The sequence below is a fragment of the Macaca thibetana genome, chromosome 4, assembly GCF_024542745.1.
Source record: "Macaca thibetana thibetana isolate TM-01 chromosome 4, ASM2454274v1, whole genome shotgun sequence".
NCBI lineage: Eukaryota > Metazoa > Chordata > Mammalia > Primates > Cercopithecidae > Macaca > Macaca thibetana.
Genome location: NC_065581.1, coordinates 73008971 through 73034655, shown reverse-complemented (window position 1 = coordinate 73034655; position 25685 = coordinate 73008971). Strand labels below are relative to the sequence as shown.

General features: G+C 39.9%; 3 protein-coding genes across 15 annotated transcripts in view; 2 read left to right on the top strand and 1 right to left on the bottom strand.

Moving 5' to 3' along the window:
- Nucleotides 1–25685, top strand: part of COL12A1 (collagen type XII alpha 1 chain) — a 1021934-nt gene that overhangs the window by 318158 nt on the left and 678091 nt on the right. The gene's annotated exons all lie outside the window — the stretch shown is intronic.
- The window catches only part of LOC126952142 (cytochrome c oxidase subunit 7A2, mitochondrial), a 1153643-nt gene that overhangs the window by 610421 nt on the left and 517537 nt on the right, over nt 1–25685 (top strand). The window contains exon 1 of one of the 4 annotated variants that reach the window (XM_050786539.1): nt 8542–8545. The exons of 2 other annotated variants lie outside the window; for them this stretch is intronic. The gene's annotated coding sequence lies outside the window, so the exon portion shown is untranslated. Of the gene's footprint in view, nt 1–8541; nt 8546–11812; nt 11817–25685 lie in introns of those variants that run through there. One more of the 4 variants, XM_050786537.1, reaches the window with a different exon arrangement.
- The window catches only part of MYO6 (myosin VI), a 161674-nt gene that overhangs the window by 130739 nt on the left and 5250 nt on the right, over nt 1–25685 (bottom strand). The window lies entirely within an intron of this gene.

Below are 25685 nucleotides of genomic sequence, written 5' to 3'. Positions count from 1 at the left end.
ACTTCCACTTCCTGGGTTCAAGCGATTCTCCTGCCTCAGCCTCCCAAGTAGCTGGGACGACAGGCACACGCCACCACACCTGGCTAATTTTTGCATTTTTAATGGAGATGGCGTTTCACCATGTTGGCCAGGCTGTTCTCAAACTCCACTACACCCGCCTCATTTTTCATTAAGAATTTACACCAGGCACAGTGGCAAATGCCTGTAATCCCAGCACTTTGGGAAGACAAGATGGAAGGATCACTTGAGGTCATGAGCTGGTGATCAGACTGAACAATGTAGCCAAACCCTATCTCTTTTTTCTTTTTTTTTTGGAGACAAAGTCTCACTCTGTCACCCAGCCTGGAATGCAGTGGCAGGATCATGGTTCACTACAGCCTCAACCTCCTGGGCTCAAGCAATCTTCCTACCTCGGCCTCCCAAGGAGCTAGGACTACAGGCATGCGCCACTATACCCGGCTGATTTTTTATTTTTATTTTTGTAGAGATAGGATTTATGTTGCCCAGGCTGGTCTTGAACTCCTGGGCTCAAAGGATTCTCCTGTCTCAGCCTCTCAAAATACTGGGATTACAGGCGTGAGCCACCACAGCTGGCCTCTATTTTTTTTTTTTTAATTAAATATTTTAAAAAAAGAAAAAAAGAGAATTTCATTAGCAAACAAACTCAAATGGCAACAGAAGTAATTAGGATAATAATAATTAGCTTATATTCCGGTTCACTTCCAATGCCTTTTGTTCCTCTTCAGGAAATTAGAAAAAGGCAGAATTTTTTTTTTTTTTTAAACAGAGTCTTGCTCCGTCACCCAGGCTGGAGTGCAGTAGCACGAACACAGCTCACAGCAAGCTCCACCTCCCGGGTTCAAGCCATTCTCCTGCCTCAGCCTCCCCAGTAGCTGGGACTACAAGTGCCCGCCATCACGTCCAGCTAATTTTTTTTGGTATTTTTTAGTAGAGACGGGGTTTCACCATGATAGCCAGGTGATCTCCTGACCTCATGATCCTCCTGCCTTGGCCTTCCAAAGTGCTGGGATTACAGGCGTGAGCCGCCGCGCCTGGCCAAAAACTTTTTAGAATTATTTATTTTACTTATATTCACTAAGCCAGTACAAGACATATAAATGAAATACCATAAAGCAATTAAACAAAACTGTTGACTTCCTGCAAAACTCTTAAGAAACCATAAAATACCGAAGACAATATACTATATTCACTGGGTGTGGTGATGCACGTCTGTAATCCAGCTACTCAGGAGGGTGGAACAGGACGATCACTCAAGCCCAGGAGTTTAAGATCAGCTTGGACAATATAGCAAGACTCTGTCTCAATTTTTAAATAAAAAAAAATACCATATTGTACAGTATTTGTAAGGTGTCTTATACCTTGGCCATTATAAGTAACTAACAACCAAAATATCCATTTCTCTAAATCAGAATATCATAAGTGTCTTGATTCTATGCTGTACTAAACAAACTTGTGTTTTCTTCAAGTTTGAAACTGTCTCCCAAGGTCTTGGCCTTCAAATAATTTCATTCTGGAAACTGAAGAACAAAGAACACTTTTTTCTTTGTATTATAAGTCAAATAAAGCTAAACTAAAATGAATTGGGGGGAGGGAATAAGTGTTTCTTCATATAAAATCACAAACTTGGCTGGGTGCAGTGGTTCGTACTTGTAATTCTAGCAGTTTGGGAGGCCACGGTGGGCAGAGTGCCTGAGCCCAGAAGTTTGAGACCAGCCCGGGCAACATGGCGAAACCTCGTCTCCACAAAAAAAAAATAATAATGCAAAAATTAGCTGGGTGTGGTGGCACACACCTGTAGTCCCAGCTACTGGGAAGACTGAGGTGGCAGGATCATCTGAGCCCAGGAAGTAGAAGTTGCAGTGAACTGAAATTGTGCCACTGCACTCCAGTCCAGGTGACACAGTAAGACCCTGTTTCAAAAAAAAGAAAGGAAGAAAAGAAAAAGAAAAAAAAAGAAAGAAATCACAAACTCAACTTTTTAAAAAATCTTTTAAACACAAAGTCTGTGTTTCAAACAGCCAGTCACATTTGTGTAAAGAATTATGCCAGAAAACCACATTTTATCCATCTTTATCACTTGAGCTTGGGAGTACTAGGCCCTGAAGACACAAGCGTAAATTCTGATATTTACCCTTAGGAAAGATATTAATATATTTAACAATGAGATACTTTTCTCATCCATCATAGTTACGAAAATTAAAACCCTGTCACATTGAGTGTCCTCACTTTGAGACTATAAACTGGTAAATCCTCTGAACCAGCATTTCTTAGTACACACCAAGGACATCTGCTGAAGCACTGTTAAGAGAGGAAAAACCACAAACGATCTGAAGGCCTATCGGTAAAAAAAAGGTTTCATAAACTATGCTGTATCTGGACAGAGTCATGCAATAATTTTTTAAAGTAAGGTGGGTCTTTATTTTCCAACATGAGCTATTGTTACATTAAAAATCAGAATTGTAAAACATTTTGTGGAATACAAAATCTTTCATGTTAAAAAAACAAACAAAAAAACACATACAAGGCCAGGCGCAGTGGCTCGGACCTAGAGTTTCAGCACTTTGGGAGGCCAAGGTGGGAGGAATGCTTGAGGCCAGGAATTTGAGACCAGCCTGGGAAACATAGCAAGACCCCATCTTTACCAAAACACACACACACACACACACACACACACACACACACACACTGCGCTTTTCTACAAGACTAAAAATGTAAGTAATAGTAAAAGACAGACATATGCACACCAAAATGATAGTAGTGCTTAGTTTCTAAATAGAGAAGAACCACCAGGTGGTGGCCTAGGGGAATGCCAACCGCTGTATTATTCTGATTTCTGGTTGGCAAAAGGATGCATTCACTTTTTAGTTGATTAATTTAAAATGAACACAATGTAAACAGATGTTATTCAAAAAGATTTATGGGGCTTTCACCCTTTCTAACCATTGCTGCTAATATTCTTTTTTAAAAAATAATATTATAAGTTCCCTGGCTCATTAAGTCCTTGACTAGCCCAATCTTACCACCTCTGAGAAATTTTATGTTGATGGGATGGCCTAGAATTTATATCTGGAGAAAACAATTTTTAAAAGAAGTGACAATATATTCACAGTGCACAGGATAAAATTATTTATTGAATAGACATTTGTGGAGCATCTGTTATAACAGGGAAAATACTAGGCCCTGAAGACACAAGAATAAAATCAAGCATTTACAACTTACAAAAGGAGAAAGACAAGTACACCACAATGTACAGCAATATTTATAGCACTGACATAAAGTAGGCATAGAAATGGTGTTCGGTGGAGCAGTGAAGGACAAGGATCAGGACCCAGGAACTCCATTTTGAACGGAGTATTAAAAGATGACTAGAATAAAATCTTAAAGAAATGATACGCTATGCATTCCACGAAAACAAAACAAAAAACACCAGTGTGCCTATCAGGATTCAAGCCACCTTGTAAATATCACTAATTACTCATATTAGGAACAGATTAGTCAACTCCATTAAAAAGCCACTTTCCATCCCTGCATAATGGTAGCTCTATGGATTTGTGATTCAGACCATATTCCCTCAAACCAACGCATGACTAAACTTTAACTAGACATCAGAATTGTTAAACAATAACAAAATAAAATTGAACAACTGAATAAAGCTGAAGCCCTGAGCAACCTAACTGGAAAAGGAGAAGACCCTTTTATAGGTCATAACACCTCCTGACCTGTATTTGGCAATCTGCTCCCCAACTGTCGACAGATAAGCAGCACAGCCCTCAAGGTTGGACACTGATCTTTGGTAAAGCAGGCATCCACCCCAGATGCTGCTGTCTCCCGTACACAGCCCTCAGAGCCAAGGGAGGCCTGGAACCTGAGAAGTTTATTTCCAATTTGGACAGCTGCCAATGCGTCTCATTTGAAGCATCCAGAGACAAGGGCCAGCCCAACCCACCATGCCAGGAGCCAAGGCAGCATTATCTTCTGTATGAGTTCCTGACCCAGAGGTGACCTGCACGATTTCTTCTGTGCCTGCTAAGGGCCATGGAAGAATTTGCTCAGCTCAGCTATTATGCAGACTCTAACCTCACCAGTGGCAACATGGCAACCACAAATCCCAAGTCCCGGGAGGATTATACTTAATAGAGAGAACTCACTGGTCTATTGGGACTATTGGCACTGCTGCAAAAACAGCGCCTTCTTTACAATGTATAAATGATAATATCAAAGGATAATCCTGTATACATAAATAATTTCTCACCGGGCGTGGTGGCTCTCGCCTATAATCCCAACACTTTGGGAGGCTGAGGCGGGCAGATCATCTGAGGTCAGGAGTTCAGACAACCCTAGCCAACGTGGTGAAACCCCATGTCTACTAAAAATACAAAAATTAGCCAGGTGTGGTGGCGTGTGCCTGCAATGCCACTTACTCCGGAGGCTGAGGCAGGAGAATCACTTGAACCCAGGAGACAAGAGGTTGCAGTAAGCCGAGACCGTGCCATTGCACTCCAGCCTGGGTGACAGAGTAAAACTCCGTCAAAAAAAAAAAAAAAAAAAAGTCATAATAATTTCTCAATAAACTCCCCCAGTTTTAAGCACCACTTCATAAAAGTAGGGGGAAGAGATTAAAAATAAAGCAAAGGGGAAGACTTCAATCCCTTGATTTTCCTCAATAAGGAAAATCTCTAACAAATATACCATAAAATGTCAACTATTATTTAAGAAGCTACTTTTTTAAAGGTAAGAAGACAATTGTTACATGAAAAGTAAAAATACCCCTGTTGCTTTAGTGTATTTCAATATTTAAAGGGCTAAATGGTCACATAAAACATTGAATTGCATTCATTCACTAATGGTAGCAAAAAAGATCCAGTGGAAAGTAAATGAATATCAGCAATTTAGTGGTAGAAAGACACAGAAATTCATGAAAAGAACATGTCAAAAATAAAGATAACTTTATTCAAACTACTGGATTATGGGAGGTCTATCAATTATTTAAATTTGTACAGGGCTATAATAAAAATCATTAACCCTATTTGGTAGAAAAATATTAACTATCATGCTGTTAAATTATATTCACCTAGAAAAATAAATATATACCATTTTATTATGTAAAAATAAATTCATTACCATGTTATTGTGTAAAAAAGCATTTATATTACCTGTTATATTTAACATCTCAAAAAACTATTTGCTTTGGACTATGAATGAACATTCATTTACATACTTCATCAAGCAATTATTAAGTGGGGCTATAGCAAGGTGTTACAGTAGTATCATTATAATTACTCTTCTTTTTTTTTTTTTTTTTTTTTTTTTTTTTTTTTTTGAGAGGGAGTCTCGCTGTGTCGCCCAGGCTGGAGTGCAGTGGCCGGATCTCAGCTCACTGCAAGCTCTGCCTCCCGGGTTTTTACGCCATTCTCCTGCCTCAGCCTCCCGAGTAGCCGGGACTACAGGCGCCCGCCACCTCGCCCGGCTAGTTTTTTGTATTTTTTAGTAGAGACGGGGTTTCACCGTGTTAGCCAGGATGGTCTCGAACTCCTGACCTCGTGATCCGCCCGTCTCGGCCTCCCAAAGTGCTGGGATTACAGGCTTGAGCCACCGCGCCAGGCCAATTACTCTTCTTTATACAGCAGCATTAGTCAGAGAAACAACCACCATAAATTCCAGGTCTAGAAATGAAATTTCCCAGTCACCTTATAAAGATGAAAATGCATTTAATTTTTAAGGCCTTCTAAAAAACTAGTGATTATCTCTATGTAATAGAAGTATCAAAGATTCTTATTCGCTTCATTTTGGTTTTGTGGATTTTCAATAATGAACAAATGAACTGACTTTGAAGTTTGGGAAGGGTGGATTTTTAAAGAGGCCTGATTAATTCACAGAGATCCGTCACCCATCCTAATGTTTTGCCACCATCTTACACTGCTCTTTCTCACATCTTTCCTCTCTAATACGGTCTCATAGCACCCACAGAAATTCTCCACTGAAGCACAGCCATATGATAAAATGTTGTTTAATGTCCATCTCCCTACTGGAACATAAGCTTGATGATGGTGGAACTGTGTCTGTACTGCTCACAAATCCATCTCTCAATCCTGGCACAACTTTCAATGAATAAACTAACAAACTAGTCTAAAATCCCTCAGAGTGCAGTTGAAGATCAAGCCTTCTACTGTTCTCACCAAAAACTACTGATTGGTACATGAGCACTACCTTCTGCATTTGAAACATGTCTGAATCACCTCATTAGTCTTATTTATTTCAATGTACTCAATTCCAGTTTCCTAAAATCTTCTCTATGTGGCTGCCATTCCGAACCTTAGTTTCTCCACAGTGGCTCAGCGGCAGAGTTCAGTGTTAAGTCAAACATTCCAGTTTTTATTTACTATTGATTACAATTGGATACTCATTATTTTATATAAAATTTGGAAAAATTCAATCAAGTGTTTAAAATATCCTCACAAGTAATCAGCCTGCCCTACCAGAATATGAAATTTCAAATTGGGAAGAATCTGTTTCATTCTCACCACTGATAGTTTATCACTAGCACAGTATTTGCACCAATTATATTATTTCACTTCTAATGGATTCTATGTCACAATTATGACAATTACTTCATCTTTTTTGACTATCAAAAACACATATAGATAAACCTATAGTCACTTTCCTACCTCACAGAATCAATTTAAACATTTTCTGAAAAGTCAAGTAAATACACTTAAAAATCCAATTATTTGAACAGGATAATTGAACAACATGCTTTAATAATAAGTAAATTTACTAAAATTATAAAGCTCACCAACGCAGTTCAAATACTATCTCAAAACTTCAGCACTTCATTACGGGGCCCAATATTATCTCCCGCCTACTGAAAATCAAGATGGCCTAATGCTCACCTGACAGAAAAATACAACACAACAGGTATAAAATTCCTCAACACTCTGCCTCTCCAACTGAAAACACATGGGTAACTTCATCCATCTATACCTGAAGGTGATCCAAAACTCTTTTCAGAGCTGACTTCTCCACATGAGTTCTTAGTCCTGTCTGTTCTCAACCCTTGTAGAATCTGCATGCTCAATACTGTCTGAACTGGTTTTAGTCATTTCCTCATCACTATTTCTTTTGGTCAGTAAGGTTAGCAAAACAATGATTCCTCATGTAAAATGTTTCCTTTATATTAAAACCTAAACAAGCACTCAAAATGGAGAGTTTTCTAATTGAACTACGAAGAAATTTTATCTAAATTAGGCTATTCAGACTTACAAAACTATCTACGTGAATGAGAAGGCTTTAAACCGTGTGACGGGCGGGCGTGGGGGATAGTGTATGAGTGTGTATACTCACATCAATGATCAAATGGCCTACCTACATCTCCAAACATAGAATGTAAACAAAGCAATTTGGGTAAGACATGAAGAATCTTTGTGACAAACAGGAGACAACATGAGGTTACAGAAACTTCACCTCAGAAGCTCATTAAGATAAGGATAAAACAAGTGAATGACCTGTTTAGAGTGGTTTAGATACGGTAGGCCAGAAACAGAAAATCAGATTCAACAGTATTAGTTTCAACAGTAATTTCTACTTTCAAATTTTGTATCAAGTGTACCATTTTAATAATTTTAAATAATTCTTAAGTCTCCACTCGAGAGCGTATTCTACTTTTTTAACTCCTCCACAAGACACCATTCATTTTAAAAATTAGTACACAAAAACTAAATTTTTAAAACATTCTGGTTACCAAGAGTTTCCTCAACACCTGACAAGAAAGTTTTTTTACTTACACAGATTTAATTTTTAAAAAAGATAAGTAATTGAACTGCAGATTGGAAGTACCTGGGGATCTTTGAAAAAGTACTGACAAATACCACCCTCCAAGATATGGGACTTAATGGTTTAGGTTGTAGCACAGGTATCTCAACCCTAGAATTCTATTATTTGACTTCTCACGGTATCAAATGTGAATTCTATCATTTTCCTATAAATAATTATTTGGAAAATCAACCTCAATTTCATTTATGCTGCAAACAGGGGTAAGGGAAAGATTTCATACTGTCTTATAAAATTCGGGAGGATTCTTAATTGTTTAGAATCTATCTTTGTGTAACTGATTTTTTCTCTCTAAACTCTATTTAGAGAGAAATACATTTAGCATCTGATATCTAAATATAGATACCGCAGTTTTGATGAGGAACAACTACAGATAAATGTACCTTGACTTAAAACACATATTCAATATTCATTCTTTTCCTTTTGTTTATTAATTAAACTCCTGGGAGTTATATATACAATTTAGTGGAGGCCACTAAAAAAGCCCTTCGAACAATCCTTTTTATTAAGAAAATTTCTGGGCTGGATGCAGTGGCTGGCGCCTGTAGTTCCAGCACTTTGGGAGGCCGAGGCAGGCAGATCACTTGAGCTTAGGAGTTTGAGACAAGCCTGGACAACATGATGAAACCCGAGCTCTACAAAAAATACAATGAGCCAGGCACGGTGGCGCGAGCCTATAGTCCCAGCTACTTGGGGGCTGAGGCGGGAGGATCACTTGAGCCCAGGAAGTTGAGGCTGCAGTGAACTGTGTTTGCATCACTGCACTCCAGCCTAAGCAACAAAGTGAGACCATCTCAAGGGAAAAAAAAAAAAAAAAAAGTACTGCTATCTTATAGTTTATACATGTGTCTATCTTATAGCTTATACATGTGTCTTGGGGTAAGCTATCAATACTACTCTTGTCAACAACACCAAACTCTTTATACTGTTATCCATCAAGATTCAGCTAAATTGCCAATGTGACATCAAATAATCAGGAAAGATAAATCAGTTAAAAGACATCTAGCTTTCAGTTACACAATGATCATTGGAAAATGCCTATAAAACTAAAAGAGGCCAAGGGCATTGGCTCATGCCTGTAATCCCAGCACTTTGGGAGGCCACAGCTGGTAGATCACCTGAGGTCGGGAGTTCAAGGCCAGACTATTTAACACGGCGAAGCCCCGTGTCTACTAAAAATACGAAAATTAGCTGGGCGTGGTGGTGCAAGCCTGTAATCCCAGCTACTCGGGAGGCTGAGGCAGAATTGCTTCAACCCAAGAGGCAGAGGTTGCAGTAAGTCGAGATCATGCCACTGCACTCCAGCCTGTGCAACAGAGTGAGACTCTGTCTCAAAATGAACAAACCTAAAAGGAGTTAGTTTAGAAGTTTCAATACCACATACACAGCAACAAATACTTTATATAATAAACAACATGAGAACATTATTTCTGGGTGTTTTCAACTAGGTATCTCATTATGGAATCTCTCTTTGTATCTTTATGACAATCTTGCTATGAAGGAATACCTGACACAGGATAATTTATAAAGAAAAGTTTCAACTGCTTCACAGTTCTGCAGGCTGTATAAGCAGGGCTGCAGCATCTGCTTCTGGAAAGGGCCTTATGAAGCTTACAATCATAGTGCAAGGCAAAGGGAGACTGGGTGGTGTTACATGGTGAGAGCAGAAGCAAGAAGATGAAGCAAGAGAAGCACTCACAGAGAAATCTACTAGGGTAGTGCGGAGGGGAAATGTGGGGTCAGAGCCCCCACACCGAGACCCCACCAGGGTACCGCCTAGTGGAGCTGTGAGAAGGGGGCCACTGCCCTCCAGAAGTGAGAATGGTAGAGCCACCAGTAGTTTGCATTCCTGAACCTGCAAAAGCCACAGACACTCAACTCTATTCTTTTTTTTTTTTTTTTTTTTTTTTGAGACAGAGTCTCACTGTGTAGCCCAGGCCGGAGTGCAATGGCACGATCTCGGCTCACTGCAACCTCTGCCTCCTGGGTTCAAGCGATTCTCCTGCCTCAACCTCCCGAGTAGCTGCGACTACAGGCATGTGCCACCACACCCAGCTAATTTTTCGTATTTTTAGTAGAGACGAGGTTTCACTGTGTTGGCCAGGATGGTTGCGATCTCCTGACCTTGTGATTCACCCACCTTGGCCTCCCAAAGTGCTGGGATTACAGGAATGAGCCATCGTGCCTGGCCCACTCAACTCTATTCTTGAAAGCAGCAGAGGGAGCAGAGCTGCCCAAGACCTTGGGAGCCCACGACTTGCACCAGTGTGCCCCGGATGTGGAATACAGAGTCGAAGGAGATTATTTTGAAGCTTTAAGATTTAATGACTGCCCTATTGGGTTTCAGGGGCCTGTAACCCTTTTCTCTCAGCCAATTCCTCTCTTTTGGAATGGGAATGTTTACCCAATGCCTGTCCCTCACTGTATCTTGGAAGTAAATAACTTGTTTCGATTTTACAGGCTCATGGGTGGAAGGAGATGAGTCTCAGATGAGACTTAGGACTTTGGTCTTGCTGGAACGAGTTAAGACTTTGGGGGACTTTTGGGAAGGGATGACTGTATTTTACAATGTGAAAAGAACACGAGATTTGGTGGAATTATATGGTTTGGGTATTTGTTCCCTCCAAATCTCATGTTGAAATGTGGCCTCCAATGTTAGAGATGGGACCTGATGGGAGGTGTTTCAGGCATGCAGGCAGACCCCTCATGAATGGCTTGGTGCCACCCCCACAAATGAGTGAGTGCTCCCTCTGAGTTCACAAGAAATCTAGTTGTTCAAAAGAGTGTGGCACTTCCCTCCTTTTTCTCTTGCTCCTGCTCTCACCATGTGACAACAACCACTCTCCCTTTGCCTTTCACTATGACTGCAAGCTTCCTGAGGCCCTCACCAGAGGCAGATGCTGGTACCATGCTTGTACATCCTGCAGAACACTGAGCCAATTAGACCTCTTTTCTTTATAAATTACTCAGTCTCAGACATTCCTTTAGAGCAACGCAAAACCAGACTAACAAATTCTCTATGGCAAAATAGTTCATATATAGTTCATGTATTTTACAGCAATAATTTGCTACTACCCTTTGCTTATTCCCAAACTCACTATCCCTTGAAGGTATTAAAATGAATTATTGGCCAGGCGCAGTGGCTCACACCTGTAATCCCAGCATTTTGGGAGTCAGAGGCTGGTGGATCACTTGAGGTCAGGAATTTGAGACCAGCCTGGCCAACATGGTGAAACCCCGTCTCTAGTAAAAATACAAAAAATTAGCCAGCTGTAGTGATGGGCGCCGGTAGTCCCAGCTACTCAGGAGGCTGAGGCAGGAGAATCACATGAGCCCGGGAAGCGGAGGTTGTAGTGATCCGAGATCACACCACTGCATTCCAGCCTGGGTGATAGAGCGAGACTCCATCTCATAAAATAAAATAAAATAAAATAAAATAAAATAAAACGAATTATTTACACTTGGGGGAAAATTCTTTTGTGAAATTTTTTAAAAATCTTGTATTTAAATTCAGGTGCAAAACAGATCAGATTATGAACATCCAAATATTCTAAAACTACAGGTAAAAAAAGTTATTTATGCATGCTGCAACACATACAGCCATAAAAACACTGAGAGGTGCTCACTTTGGCAGCACATATACTAAAACTGGAAGGACCCAAAGAAGATCACCATAGTTCCAGGGCAAATGCAAACTGGTGAAATGTTCCAGTTTCTTTTTTATTATTGCGGACACACTGGGCAGCTCTTCCAACATGTAATCCCAGCTACTTAGGAGGCTGAGGCAGGAGAATCACTTGATACCCAGAGTTAAGACCAACCCGGGCAACAAACCTTATTTCATTATTTTTAAAAATGGTGAAAGTGTTTTGGGAGGCAAAATATAATTTCTGTAGTAAATTCATTTATTTAAATCCAAGAAATTTCCACCAATTTAATTGTTTAAGAATAGAATTTGTGGCCAGGGGCAATGGCTCACACCTGAAGTCCCAGCACTTTGGGAGGCCAAGGCAAGCGGATGGCTTGAGCTCAGAAGTTAAGAGACCAGCCTGAGCAACATGGCAAAAGCCCGACTACAAAAATACAAAAATTAGCCGGGCGTGGTGGTGCGCACCTGTAGTCTCAGTTACTCAGAGGCTGAGGTGGGAGGATTGCTTAAGCCCAGAAGACAGAGACTGCAGTGAGCTGAGATCATGCCACCACACTCCAGCCTGGGCAACAGTGAGACTCTGTCTCAAAAAAAAAAAAAAGGAATTTGTAAATCATGTGTATTTATGAACTATATACTATTTATAACTATTATAGTTTCTAATTTACATCATTTTCAATGAAACATTTTTTAATTTTACATTCATTCTAATTATTTATTTATATTTATTTATACGTATTATTATTCAGAATGTAAAAGCTTCAGTGTCTCACTTAAAGACAGGAATGCAACACTCAAGAATAAATTAAGGGCCAGACACAGTGGCTCACGGCCGTAATCCCAACACTCTGGGAGGCTGAGGTGGGCAGATCACTTGAGGCCAGGAGTTGGTGACCAGCCTAGTCAATATGGTAAAACTCGTCTCTACTAAAAATACAAAATCTTAGCTGGGCGTGGTGGTGCACGCCTGTAATCTCATTTACTCAGGTGGCTGAGGCAGGAGAATCGCTTGAACCTGGGGGGCGGAGGTGGCAGGGCACCAAGGTTGTGCCACTGCATTCCAGCCTAGGCGACAAAGCAAGACTCCACCTCAAAAAGAAAAAAAAAAAGAATGAATTGAGGAAGATGACACAAAAAATAAAAATACTGCAGCCAACACAAATGTCTGTGAGGATGCCACAAACTGATTCAGCCCCTGCGGGTACAGGCCAAGAACTTTTTATTTCAAATTTTCAAATTATTGTGATGCCACTAATGATGTATAGAAGGTAAAATGAACAGCAAATTCAGAGGAAAACATAGGTATGCCCAGAATCTAATCCAATATATGTACACATATATTTAAAATATTTTTGCATTGCTTTACTCACTGACTAAAAAACATACAATAACACATAAATTGAAAGAAGACTGTCCTTTATTTGGAACTTGACCAAAAGGTGTTCATCATGCTGGAAAAATCACATTATAGAGCAACGCTAATAAAGATATTTGAGTCACCAATTACAACACTTGCATATTAGTCTAATTTACAGCTGCTGCATTCATGATTATTCTACATGTAGATGTTAGTAGTATCTGACTACTTTATTCTGCCTTGTAGTAGAGCAGTGCGTGCACCTTCACAAACTGAAATAAACAATATATTTAATGTAATTACTATAATTAATAGTTTAATAAATTTCCTTTATGTTAGAATACTCTATTAATTTTTAAATGTATATATCTATATTTATATATACATAAAATATACACACACATATGTGTAGGTAATACTGTCTACTAGTTTTTTTCTTTTTTTTGAGACAAAGTCTAGCTCTTTTGCCCACACTGGAGTGCAATGGTGTGGTCTCTGCTCACTGCAACCTCCACCTCCTGGGTTCAGGTGATTCTCCTGCCTCAGCCTCCCAAGTAGCTGGGATTACAGGCACCCGCCACCCCATCCAGCTAATTTTTGTATTCTTCATAGAGATGGGGTTTCGCCATGTTGGCCAGGATAGTCTCGAGCTCCTGGCCTCAAGTGATCTGCCTGCCTCAGCCTCCAAAAGTGCTGGGATTACAGGTGTGAGCCACCATGCCCAGCCTGCTTTTTTCTTTGAGACAGGGTCTCACTCTGTTACCCAGGCTGAAGTTCAGTGGTGCAATTATATCACACTGCCATCTCAAACTCCCAGGCTCAAGCAATCCTCCCATTTCAGCCTCCGAAATAGCTGGAACTAGAGGCAGCACCACCACGCCCAGCTAACTTTTTTTTATTCTTAGGAGAGAGGAGGTTTTGCCGTGTTGTCCAGACTGGTCTTAAACTAGTGAGCTCAAACAATCCTCCCACCTCAGCCTCCCAAAAGTGTTACATTACAGGTATAAATCACTGAGCCTAGCCTTTTTTTTTTGAAGTTCTTGCTGTATCGCCCAGTGCAGTGGCATGATCATAGTTCACCACAGCCTCAAACTCCTGAGTTCAAGCGATCCTCTCACCTCAGCCTCCTGAGTAGGTGGGACTAGATTCACGTGCCATCACTTCTGGTAATTTTTTTTTAAGAGGTGAAATAAATAGATGAAACTTGATTCTAGAGCACTGCATAAGAGTTCAGAAATATCTTCCCTACAGAATTTTATTATATTATAGCACAAAAAGAAACGTTTATTTTTGGCCAGATGCAGTGGCTCATGCCTGTAATCCCACCACTTTGGGAGGCTGAGGCAGGCAGATCACCTGAGGTCAGGAATTCAAGACCAGTCTGGCCAACATGGTGAAACCCTGTCTCTACTAAAAATACAAAAATAAGCCAGGAGTGGTAGTGTGCGCCTGTAGTCCCAGCTACTCGGGAAGCTGAGGCTCGAGAATCGCTTGAACCCAGGAGGTGGAGGTTGCAGTGAGCTGAGATCGCACCACTGCACTCCAGCCTGGGCAACAGAGCGAGACTCTGTCTCAAAAAAAAAAAAATGGAAAATTTAAAAAAGCTTGTTATTTTAAGTCATAGTCGTATATGTGAAATTACCTTTAAATTTTTTAACTGCACAAAACTGACAGGAAAAATGAACTCCAAACTAAGAGACTTACGAATTAATTATCTTTCAGTTCTGCCAGTGGTTACCTATCTGATCTTTTTTTTTTTTTTTTTGAACCCGGCCAAACCTTCAAGTTTTTTAAGCCCTCTAAACCAGTTTCCTCAAGTTCTTGTATGGAATTGGAATTAAATTAACTCTAGGATAATGTCCGATTCTAACATTCTAGGTTTCTACCTATCTAGTATTCATGAAACTTGCACACATTCACAACTCAGGAGGACAATTATTCAGACCAGCAGTTCTCTCTATGTATGGTCAATGGACCCTTTCAGAGGGTATAAAAGGTCACAACTATTTTCATAATAATACTGAGACATTTGTCTTTTTCACTGTGGTTACATTTACACCAAGGATGTAGAAGCAATGATGGGTAAAACTTCTAGAGCTTTAGCTAGTATCAAGGCAGTGGCACCAAAACATACCAGTAGTCACTGTACTTAAAGTTATAGCCTTCAAGTGAAAAGCACAAAAGTAGACCTTATATCTGCCCCAGTGGCTATAAAAGCCTTCCAATAATTAAAGAAGTTTATACTAAGAATATAATTTTTGGCCAGGCATGGTGGCTCAAGCCTGTACTCCCAGCACTTAGGGAGGCCGAGGGGGCCGGATCACGAGGTCAGGAGATCGAGACCATTCTGGCTAACACGGTGAAACCCCATCTCTATCAAAAATACAAAAGATTAGCTGGGCGTGGTGGTGGGCCCCTGTAGTCCCAGCTACTCGGGAAGCTGAGGTAGGAGAATAGTGTGAACCCGGGAGGCAGAGCTTGCAGTGAGCCGAGATCGCGCCACTGCACTCCAGCCTGGGCGACAGGGAAAGACTCCGTCTCAAAAAAAAAAAAAAAGAATGTAATTGTTTAATATCATCTAAATTTGAAAGATCTGCTAATTTTTGTATTTTTAGTAGAGACGGGGTTTTACCATGTTGGCCAGGCTGGTCTTGAACTCATGGCCTCAAGTGATCTGCCTGCCTCAGCCTCTGAAAGTACCTGGCCTGGATCAAATCATTTTAAAATTTCTAATACAGTGAATATTAATAGATATAATCCACATAAACAAAATCTTTATGCGGTCTTCAGTAATTTTTAAATGTGTAAAAAAATCCTGAGATCTGAGATCCACTGATCAAACAAAACCTTACAAAGCCTCTTGCTAGGCAGTTTCTACACTCTAGTAATTCACAATCTAGTTAGAGTAGACAAGAATGAAGGAAGATACACATACATCACATAACTTTTGATGTACATTATAATACCAGTATAATCCCAAACAGTAAATTTGTGGTGGCTACTTTCAAATATTTAATTCAAGCAGGTACTGAAAGATGGGTAAGAATGACTAAAGAGAAGTGCACTCCAGACAAAGGGTTTATTTGAACAAGACTAAGGAGAAAGGAGAATGGAGACATGTTTGGGGAAGAGGCCAACAGGGCTAGAGTGAAGGAGAATGGCAGAGTGTGATGAGAGCTATAGTGAAAAAGTGGGCCAAGATTAGGTCATGAAGGATTTTGAATCACACAATAAGAGTTTAGAGACCAGCCATGGTGGCCCACATCCATAATCCCAGCACTTTGGGAAGCTGAGGTGGAGGATCACTTGAGCCCAGGAGTTCGAGGCTGCCGTGATCTATAATAGTGCAAATGCAGTCCAGCCTGGATGAGAGTGAGACTCGCTCTCTAAAAAACAAAAAAAGAAATAGCTGAAGAGGCTGGAAAAGAATAATGCTCTAAATGAGGCCACTGGATCTATTAATTAGGTTACAAAGTAGTCACTGTTGAGCGTTTACAGACAGAGCACAAATCACAATGAGTCTGGGATCAAAACCTCATTAACATTATATTAACTACAGGAAACAAATATTTTACCCAGGGTTACACAAAAATGTTTTTCCAAAGAGTAGTTTGTCTTTCAACTATAAATTTTTAAGTTATCGCTCTAAAATTTTTTATTTTCAGATAATTTATTTCAGAATCATAAAATACTGATTCTAGCACTTAAGTAGAACTCTAGCATTTACCTAATGAATTTTATAACAAAATAATATACTATGGTGTCACATACTGAACCTCAACCTACTGCCTAAAAGAATATTATTCTTACTGTAGATAAGCCTACCAAAGTACATTTTAGTGCAAATCCAACAAGTGACATTTATTCAAAGAAAAAAATTATTATTCAATCCTTTTTTGTTAGTAATATGAAGCACGATGTAAGATCAAATTTCATTTTGGCATGTTTATATCAAATATGTATTTAGCTAGAACTCTGTTTATGCAAAAGTAATATGTGAAAAATCTATATTTTATTAATATAATCAAGAAAAACAATGATTTGTTTTATACAAAGATTCTTCTCTTTACAAAAGAAATTATCACTGGGATCCTTTAAATACGAAGCTTTCCCAGAATAATAAAAAAATTATGCCAGGCACGGTGGCTCACACCTGTAATCCCAGCACTTTGGGAGGCCAAGAGGGGAGGATCATGAGGTTAGGAGTTCAAGACCAGCCTGGCCAAGATGGTGAAATCCCTTCTCTACTAAATACAAAAATACAAAAATTAGCCAGGTGTGGCAGGTGCCTGTAATCCCAGCTGCTCAGGAGGCTGAGGCAGGAGAATCGCTTGATCTCGGAGGGTCGAGGTTGCAGTGAGCCGAGATCACGCCACTGCACTCCAGCCTGGGCAACAGAGTAAAACCCCATCTCAAAAAAAAAAAAAAATTACAGGTTAGATGCAGTGGCTCATGCCTATAATCCCAGCATTTTGGGAGGCCAAAGCAGGAGGATCACTTGAGGCCAGGAGTTCAAGACCAGCCTGGGCAACACAGTAAGATCTCCATCTCTACAAAAAAAAAAAAAAAAAATTTAAATTACAATTCAATTCATTATTTAATTTACACAAAACTTTATGGGAATACATTTGCTTAAAGCACATACATCAAGTATGTAATTATAACAGGTATATAACTAAAACAGGTGGTTGTTAAGAGATTTAAAAGACAAGAGCTGTAGACAATGGCTTAGATTTGGGTCTAGGAGTTCTCCCCTCTCTCATCCACTCAGGGGAGGCTGGAGAGCCCTGTGTAGAGCAGAAATCTGAGGGTGAGTCTGGCTCAGGAGGAAAGTGGGTATCACAGAAGAACTGTCTTCCCTGGACTTGAAAGTAAGCCATAGATGCACGATTGTCACCATTTTACTATTCTTTGTGTAGGGAGATAAAAACAGAACAGATTAACCCTTAAGGGATTTTCAAAGCTCTGAGTGTTTAAAAGAGCACACAGAAAAAGCGAGCTTAGAATTCTAAATGGAGCAGAGACTCTGGAGCCAGACCATCTGAAAGCATCTTTTGACTCTACTCCTTACTACTTCTATCACCTTCTCAAATCACTTAGACCTCAGCTCTCTCAGCTATAAAATGGGATAATAAGAATAGTCACCTCATAGGGTCAATGTGAGAATTAAATGAGAAAATAACTGCAAAAGATTCAAAGAGACGGCCCTCAAGAACTGTTATAATCATGGCCAAGCGAGACTCCATCTCAAAAAGAAAAGAACTGTTATAATTATACTGTGCTAGGATGATTTTAGATCACTCATTCAGTCCATCATTACAATATACTGCCACCCCAACCCATCTGACATAAACCTTTCACTGTTCAATCATGCTGACCTACTCTGTTGTCCACATGTTCTGAAAATACTAATCTATATCAGTGTCATATACTAAACAGCAGAAACCTAGAAAACAGGACCAAAGTCCATGATATTCTGGGCCAGTTCCAGAAACACATCTTTAATAAATAATAGCTCTCTGTATACAGTTGCACATCTGGCAAAAAGGGGAAAAAAAAATGTGTGTGTGTATGTGTGCGTGTGTGTGTGTGTGTGTGTGTGTGTTTTAACAGCCCATTTTCCTAACATACTAGCATCACTGTACGCAGCCACCAGGCTATCTCCATTTTTACTAATGACTTACTAAATCACCAAATTGGTTTATAAATTCCTAACTTATCCTCACTTTCCTTCAAAAAAAAAAAAAAGGCTTATTAGTAGAATGCATCCCCATAAAATATAACATTAAATTCTGATTGAAATAAGTACTTTCTGGTTGCTAAAACATCTGTCGTGACAGCTGGTCATATGGTCAAACTCATTCAATTTCCATCCTTCTTTTCCCTCCTCCCATACATGAAAGAAAATCTTTCTTTAACATAAACCTCTTCAATTAGCTATTTGAATACATGACGACTAGTTTTTCACTTTGCATTCATCTGTTTTCTCCATCATCTCAGTGGCCAATACAAGCCACGGTTTTGTTTGAAATATCAAGCACAAGAATAATAAATACGTGAAGTATTTTCTTCGTTCTTCTCATCTTAAAGATCAACCATGATGAACAAGAGCAGAGAAACTAATACATTCCTCTTCAAAACACACACAGGTTCTTTGTTCTTCCCCCAGATACTAAGACCAAAAGGATAACAGACAGCAAATCATGCCCACAAACCAAAACACAGCTGGTTCATCTAATTTTAGAAAAAAAATAACAAGGAAGAAGAGAAAAGTTCTCTCTGGAATAACTCAATCCTCAAATCAAGGAAATTCAAAGAATACAACATGGAAAAACTAAGAGCCTCAAATATCTCCTGCGGGATACTAATTCCATCAATGTCAAATCCAAATAAACAATATGTTTTTAGAAGATCCCACAAAAGTCTGAAATCACTCCTTTAAAAAAAAAAAAAAAGGCCCACTTACAGAGAAAATATCTAAATGGTTGGTTTCCAACCACAGCTGTACAGGTGTTATTCAGTTGATTCCAAACCTGTTTCTCATTTTCACCATACGCTTTAAAGAAGACAAGCTGCGAAACATATTTGTTTGTTTGTTTAACTCAGTTATAACATTTATATCCAGAAATACACTTGATTTGTATGCTAAATTCTCACAGCCAGATGTTTATTAATTTGCTCAACTCTGCACAATATGGCTCTTCCTTTTCTGGAGGTCATGAACAAGGCCTTCTCTAGCTGCTTCTTAATCTGAGTAAGATCTTGTACTTCTTTTTAACTGGAATCCTCAAGAGAAGAAACAAAATATAAGTCATAATCTAATTGTTTTGGGGGGAGTATTACTTATATCCCTAGAATCGTTCATACCATCTCTTTAAGAAGAGAAATCATTTTCTTTAGTAAGCCCTAAGGAATCTATCCAAAATAAAGAGCACAAACTTTTCACCAGAACTAAGATTAACTAGGTAAAATTGGTGCTAGCAAAATATCAGCTACTGCATGATAACCGCAAACTGCAACAGATTTATACAGAAATTTAATGTGTCCTCAAAAGGACTTCGGAAGGATGAACAACTATTTCCCAATAGTCTTGTTTCTATTAACTATTACCATGTCAACACTATGTTCTAGTGTTCTTGTTGTCAAAAAAAATCCAGGTGAATACGAAGTATAAATTCCAGAAAAGCAAAAGACTTATTGCCAAAATATTTTTAATTTAGTCGCTAAAGATTTTTAATGAATGAAACATGTATTCCATTAAACCCAGACTGCCTAGTGAAGAAAATTTCAGAAAACCTCAGCAAAGTACAACAATATATTAACAAAAGTGCTTTGTGTTAACAGACCTAGATTATGTTTCTTGTTGGGTTATATGGATCATCAAAAGTTCCTAAAATAATTGTTGGGTTAAATGAGAAAGTGATTAAACTATTTCTCAAAGCATGTATAAAACGATTAGTCCCAAGCATTTTGCAGATGTATCAAAATGCTACAAGTTTTTTTAAATGTACCAAGGAAATGCTACAAATCCCGAAAGGTTCTAAATAACGTTCTAATTAATCTCCATTTGCTCCCTTACATCCTCAATTCCTTCTCTGCTCTTGCACTGGAAGAATGAGCCTTAAAAAAAAAAAAATCATTTGGGCTCCCCAGCTGGGTTCTAGTAAAGTAAGTCACTGGTGGAGACTCGGAGGAAGAGGGGGGAGAGATCAGGGAACTTCCCTTCATGCCCCTCCTGCTTCAAAACCGCAGCTCCCTCTAGCCCTCCTCCACAATGCCAGCTTTCTGCTCGGGTAATTTCTGGAGAACTAAGAGTTTCTTACTGTTTCTAATCCCCGAGCACTTTACCACACTTGTTTGTTCTCTAACCTCTGCAAATAGCCTCTTCATGTGAACCATCGGGGTAAAATCTCTTTCCTTTTGGGACTTTGCCTGATAAGACTAACAATACCAAGTCTGATTATTCAACAGTACACTATCTAAAGAAATCTAAGTTTTTAACAGTTTTTACGATCTATAGAAACGGCCAGGCACTGTGGCTCACTCCTGTAATCCCAGCACTTTGGGAGAGTGAGGCGGGTGGATCAGCTGAGGTCAGCAGATCGAGACCAGCCTGGCCAACATGGTGAAACCCCGTCTCCGTTAAAACTACAAAAATTAGCGGGGCATGGTGGCACATGCCTGTAATTCCAGCTACTCAGGAGGCTGAGGCAGAAGAATCACTTGAACCTGGGAGGGGGAGACTGCAGTGAGCTGAGATCATGCCACTGCACTCCAGCCTGGGCAACAGGGCGAGACTCCGTCTCAAAAAAAAAATTTTAAAAAAGATCTATACAAACATGTATTTATACATTTTTACTATATGTATAATTGTTAAAAATTAACAATTTTTAACTAATATTAACTAATCACCTCCAAATGAAGCTAGTTAAAAAGCTCAGGCCAGTGGCTCACACCTGTAATCCCAACACTTTGGGAGGCTGAGGCGGGCGGATCATGAGATCAGGAGATCGAGATCACCCTGGCTAACACAGTGAAACCCCGTTTCTATTAAAAATAAGAAAAATTAGCTGGGCATGGTGGCAGGCGCCTGTAGTCCCAGCTACTCCGGAGGCTGGGGCAGGAGAATAGCGTGAACCCAGGAAGCGGAGCTTGCAGACAGCCAAGATCACGCCACTGCACTTCAGTCTGGGCGACAGAGCAAGACTCCATTTCAAAAAAAAAAAAAAGGCTGAAACAGTCATTACAATTTAATTTAGGTGCGAAATTTAACACTGCGTTGTCTTCTCCATATAAATGCTATAAGCCCCAATAAGCTTAAAAAAAAAAAGTCAATGGGCTGGGCGTGGTGGCTCACACCTGTAATCCCAGCACTTTGGGAGGCCGAGACAGGGGAATCACAAGGTCAGGAGATCGAGACCATCCTGGCTAACATGGTGAAACCCCATCTCTACTAAAAATACAAAAAAAATTAGCCGGGGGTAGTGGCGGGTGCCTGTAGTCCCAGATACTCGGGAGGCTGAGGCAGGAGAATGGCGTGAACCCGGGAGTTGGAGCTTGCAGTGAGCTGAGATTGCACCACCGCACTCCAGCCTGGGCGACTGAGCAAGACTCCGTCTCAAAAAAAAAAAAAAGTCAATGAAGAGATTCTGGTAACATATTTCACTTCCCTCTACCACACACTGCCTGGTTAACCCGAACAAATTGTCGTTATTCTTGTTGAAGCCCTTCCTAACCATAAGATACAGAAAAAGTTTAAGCCAGTAGTTCTCTAATTCCAGTTTGCACATAAATCAAAAGGGAAGCTTGCAAACATAGTGAAACCCCGTGTCTACTAAAAATATAAAAAGTGGCTGGGCATGGTGGCATGCGCCTGCAGTCCCAGCTACTCGGGAGGCTGAGGCAGGAGAATTATTTGAACCCAGGAGGCGGAGGGTGTGGTGAGCCAAGATCGTGCCACTGCACTCCAGCCTGGGCAACAGAACGAGATTCCATCTCCAAAAAAAAAAAAGCCAACTTCAAGATTCCAACCAAATTACTAATATATTGCTTTTCTTGCTTTTGTTTGAAAATTCCACATTAAATATAGCAAAAAAAAACCAGTAACAATAATAATGAATATACAATATGTGCTAGCCAGTGTGATCTGTGTTTTACATGTATTATTATCTAATTCAATCCTCACAAGAACCACACCAGGTAGGTAATATTGTTACTTGCATTTTATAGATGAGAAAACTGAAGCCCAGATAAATAAAATAATTTGACCAAGTTAATAAGTGACAGGATTGCCTCAGGTCTGCCTATCCTCTTACCCAGGAGCTGGACAAGAAAGCATTGTGCTTAAATGCAACTCTGGAGCCCCAGGGCTGTCAGAGAGAGGATTAAGCCTGACAACCAAGTAGTCAGGCAATCAATACTCTCCCATCTCCTCCCAACCCCAATTCCCACCGCTCACCCAACAAGCTATCCTGACTCCCCACACCTATCACTCCCACCTTCATGATGTGTCACACATCCTAAGAGAACATCAGAAGTCTGTCTCTATGTGTGTGTGTGTGCATACATATATATACACACACACACACACACATATATGTATACACATATATACATATATGTATACACATATATACATATATATGTATACACACACACACAAGTACCCTTCCACATTAGTATCTACTACATGCTTAGACCTAACAGAGACCCAAATTCCAGTACCACCAAATAAGCCTGAGGAAATTTAACAGCTCTGCCCCTCAGTTTTCTAATCTGTAAAATGAAGGTCATAACACCAACACCACTGAGGTGACAGTGATTGAGCTAATGTATACAAAAGTACTCACTTGACATAGTATCTGACATGGTAGTAAAAGCTCAATAAACAATAGCTGCTATCGGTCAGGCACGGTGGCTCACGCCTGTAATCCCAGCAGTTTGGGAGGCCAAGATGGGCAGATCACCTCAAGTTCAAGACCAGCCTGGCCAACATGGTGAAACCCCATCTCTACTAAAAATACAAAAATTAGCCGGGGATGGTCACGAGCACCTGTAATCCCAGCTACTTGGGAGGCTGAGGCAGGAGAATCTCTTGAACCCAGGAGGCGGAGGTTGCAGTGAGCCAAGATCGCACCACTGCACTTCAGCCTGGGTGACAGAGCAAGTCTCTGTCTCAAAAAAAGAAAAAACAATAGCTGCTATTAAAATTATACTTTGCTAATCTCTTCTCTTACAACACCAACATATCAATCCTACTCCCATTTATTTTTTGCTTGCATGTTGTTGGTTTTTTTGAGACAGAATCTGGCTGCGTTGCCTAGGCTGGCCTGGAACACCTGGGCTCAAGCATTCCTCCCGCCTTAGCCTCCTGAGTAGCTGGGACTACAGGTATGCATCACCGTGTCCAACTCTAGTTCCCACTTATTTTACCTCACTTTTCTTTGCTGAAAGTGTGACAAATGATGAAACATACTTACATTTATCAAAGCAGGTTGGTAACAGTGCCATAACCCAATAGTCTGGGAGTCTTTGACAGACGGGTTAGGAGTAGAATATTCCAGAGCAAATAAGTCATGCAGTAGCCCTCAAATTGCACCACTCTGACAACTGTCTATTTCCCAACTTTAGGGTCAGCTCTGTTGATTACATACTAGTATGAAGAGTCTATAATTAACTTAACTCAAAACAACAATAAAATGTCATACAGGGGCTTGGTCTTAATTTAATCACTGTATCCCTAGCACTTAGAATAGTGCCTGGTCCGTGGTAAACACTCAAGTATGTTTTATATAAATGAAGACATAAAGGAACCAACACAGACACACACACAGTTCTTTAGTGAGTCTTTACCAAGACAGTTGTAACTATCAGATCACTACCAATGCACAAAGTAACAAAAGTTATTTTCAAAATTCCCCCAGAACATTTTTCTCCTTCGTTTTAACTAATTGTTGGTTTTCTTTAAAAATTCTCCAACTAGAACAGCTAATTACCAATTTCAGTCTAGTAATCTATTAAAAATGTTAAAGTAGTTCCATCATGATGCATCATGCTCATCTCCTACCTTCCATTAAAAAAAACAAACCTGTAACAATTTAACAATCACCATTTTAGTGACCCTAAGTTTTCAGAACTTCCTGAACCACCTGACTTGAAGCCATAAGGTGAGGTTAAATACATAAGCAATAGGGGGAAAGGGGAGGACTTACTACTTTGGGACTACACAGAGAAAGGTTCCATTCTCAATGATGCTTCTAAGTAGCCACACTGACCTTGAACAAGTTACTTAATTTTAAGTAATGTATTTATTTATTTAGAGACAGGATCTTGCTCTGTCACCCAGACTGGAGTGCAGTGGTGCAATCACGGCTCACTACAGCCTTGACCTATCAGGCTCAGGAGACCCTCCCACCTCAGCCTCCTACATAGCTAGGACTATAGGCATGCACCACCACACCCAGCTAATTTTTGTACAATATTTTTTTGTGAAAGGGTTTCACCTCCAGGCTGTTCTCAAACTCCTGGGCTAAAGTGATCCTCCCACCTCAGCCTCCCAAAGTGCTGGGATTACCAGCGTGAGCCACCACAAGCAGTCAGTATTTTTAATTTTTTGAGTTTCCATTTCCTCACCTATAGAAAAGGAATAAATTTACTAAATCTACTTCATTGAGTTGTTTTAAGGACCAGATGCATATACAATTATATTAAAGCAATAAAATGCCATATGAATATAAGTTAATAGCTTTTGACATGTATGTCTTTGGATTTTAAATGGATGATTTCTATTTATTTTTTCCTATCTCTGCAACTCTTCCCATTTCCTGAATCCAAAGATACGCCAGGACAGGGAGGAATCAGTTCACACTTGACATATCTAAAACACAGTGGGCCCTCAGTAAATATCTGTTGAAAAAGATGTTCATCCACATATATTAGAAATCAAAAAATTCTGCCACACAAAATATATTACTTTGTAAAGGTTAGTCAGCAGCTTACTTTCTTTTTTTTTTTTTTTTTGACGGAGTCAAACTCAATCGCCCAGGCTGGATTGCAGTGGCACAATCTCAGCACGCTGCAACTTCCACCTGCCAGGTTCAAGTGATTCTTGTGCCTTAGCCTCCTGAGTAGCTGGCATTACAGGCACCCACCACCATACCCAGCTAATTTTTGTATTTTTAGTAGAGATGGGGTTTCACCATGTTTCCCAGGCTGCTCTCAACTCCTGACCTCAGGTGATCTGCCCACCTTGCCCTCTCAAAACGCTGGGATTACAGGTGTGAGCCACCGTGCCCCAGCCAGGTTATTTTCAAATAAAATAACAAATGACCT